This window comes from Humulus lupulus, chromosome 6 (assembly GCF_963169125.1).
Source record: "Humulus lupulus chromosome 6, drHumLupu1.1, whole genome shotgun sequence".
NCBI classification, from domain to species: domain Eukaryota; kingdom Viridiplantae; phylum Streptophyta; class Magnoliopsida; order Rosales; family Cannabaceae; genus Humulus; species Humulus lupulus.
The window spans coordinates 32,556,699-32,559,241 of record NC_084798.1 but is presented as its reverse complement, the minus strand read 5'-3'; the positions used below and the strand labels follow the sequence as shown (position 1 = coordinate 32,559,241).

The 2,543-nt window shown below is 32.6% G+C and overlaps 1 non-coding gene across 1 annotated transcript; it reads right to left on the bottom strand.

The window, feature by feature from the left end:
- Positions 1-210: 210 nt before the first annotated feature.
- LOC133787732 (small nucleolar RNA R71) lies at positions 211-317 on the bottom strand. The gene has a single exon (XR_009872734.1). It is a non-coding gene; the product is annotated as a small nucleolar RNA R71 (small nucleolar RNA).
- Positions 318-2,543: the final 2,226 nt, after the last annotated feature.

Below are 2,543 nucleotides of genomic sequence, written 5' to 3'. Positions count from 1 at the left end.
TACATGTATGTCAAATATTTCTTAGAAATTTGCTCAACATTTAAATTTCAAAAATTTTCTGATGAGTCAGTCAAACTAAGATTTTTTCCTTTTTCATTAAAAGACAAATCAAAAGCTTGGTTAAATTCCCTTCCCACGGGGTCTATAACTACATGGGATCAACTTTGTAATAAATTCTTACTAAAATTTTTTCCTATGTCTAAAACTGATAGTCTAAGGAGAGAAATCTCCGAGTTTTTTCAAAAAGATAATGAAGAGTTTTATGAATGTTGAGAAATATTTAAAGATTTATTATTAAAATTTCTTCATCATGGTTTTGAAAAATGGAGACTTGTGAAATATTTTTATGATGGTTTGACTCCATCTAATCGTCAAATGATTCAATCTATGCATATTGGAAAAATTTTAAAATTTCAAGGACAAGAGGCATGGGCGCCCTTGAAGATTTATTTGTCAATTCACAACAATGGAATTATTTTGATCCTAGGTTTAGGTCAACTAATTCACCAAAAAGAGGAGGAATGTATGAAGTAAAAGAAGAATTAGACTTAAGAACATCCTTAGACAAATTAGCGAGAAAAGTAGAAGCTTTAGCCATAAGCCAAACTATAAACTCTCCAATACAACCAAGAAAAGATGTTTGTTCTATATGTTCTAGTCCTTGCCATAATGCCCAATCATGTCCTTCCTACTAAGAAGCCTTTTTCTGAGGAAGCCAATGCTCTTCATGCTTACGGGAAACCAAATGATAGCCCATTTTCATCCATTTACAATCCAAATTGGAGAAACCATCCAAATTTTTCATGGAGACAAAATCAACCCCAAATGAATCAAGGGCACCAATACAACACACAAAACCAAGCTCATGCCCCACAAAATCAACCATATCCGCAACAAAGAAAACCTTCCTTAGAAGATACTTTACAACAATTTATCCAATCCACTCAACAAATCCTACAAAATCAGTCTCAATCAATTACCAAACTCGAGACACAAGTAGGACAACTCGCCACTGCTTTAGCTGATAGAGAAAAAGGAACGTTCCCTAGTCAACCTATCCCTAATCCAAAAGGTCAATATGAGATAGGAAAGTCTAGTCATAATGGAGAAGTCAAATCAATTTCAACTCTTAGGTCCTGAAAGAACATTGTCAAACCCGATTACATACCCGAGGTTGAAAACGAAAAAGAAAAAGAAAAGAGTCAGCTGATAACTCTACAAAATAGAGTTATTGTACCATATTTTATGTGCTAATTGTTGCTTAGTTCTTGAGTTTTTAATTAACTTATTACGTTGTTATGTAATTTTTAATTTATTAGTCTTATTGTAGTTTTCTAGATTTTTTATATGTTTTTATAGATATTTTATTATAATATGTTGTAGTTTAATTATTTGAAATTTGTGTTGTTAGATTATAAGTTAAAAAAAATGTGATTTTATTGAACTTAATTGCCAAAGTAAATTAAATTTCAATTAGTATTTTCATGGACTTAATATGAGTTATTTTATAATTGAAAATATTTGATTCTAATTTAATATTTACTTATTTTGTAGGATTTACTTTGCAATTTTTTATGCTTGAAAAAGAAGATAAAAGTGGCATTTTTGTGGAAAAAGCTAAGAGATTGTGGCATTTTTCCCATTTTCTCTCTGCCCAGACCAAAGTCCCAATGCCTCAGCCCAAGCCCGCCTGCCTCCTTTCTCCTCCAAGCCAGCTCCTCCCTGTTTTTTTCTCCAACCGAGCATCTCCCCAGCTGCCGCCACCTGTCCACGCCAGCCTCAGCAAGAAGCTCCTTCCCGTGTCCTCCTTTTCAACCGAATGCTTCCACCAGCCCATTTGGGCCGAAGACACCTGCAAGCCCAACGCATGCAAGCCGCCTGCCACCTGCAGCCAAATAGCTGCATTTTCCCATTTTGAGCCTAAGTGTACCATTTGTCCCTTATGTTCAAAATGCCAACTTTTTACCCATTTTTCTACACATTTTCACCACAACATCATCATTACACCCTATAATTTACCTCTACATACCATATTTATTTTATTTAATTAATCTAATCAATTTAAATTATTATTTTAAAAATCTCATTTTGGCTATAAATATGGAATTTCAAGACCATTTTAGGGTGTTGAATTTTTGGTTACCATCTTCTTTTCTCCCATTTTCTCTCTACCATTCTCTCTTCCATTTTGGGTTTTTCAAGAGCATTTTGCAACTATGTATGTCATTTATTTTCTAATTTCTACTCTAGTTATGTGCTTCTAATCTTTTTCATAAGATTATTAAGATCATGATGAAGCAACTTGTAACTAGGTAGTATTTATGTTGTATGTTGATTTCCCTTGTAATGCAACAAGTTTATGGATTTTTCTTCTTCATATACGTCTTTCATCTTTAATATCTCATATTTTGGATTGTTAGATAATATGCACTTTGTTCTTTATTTTGCAAAAAACATAATATTCTTTGTGTAAGATGTGTCATTAAATTGTACACATCCATGCTTAGAACAAAAATATTATGTTTTGCCTTATAAATAATGTT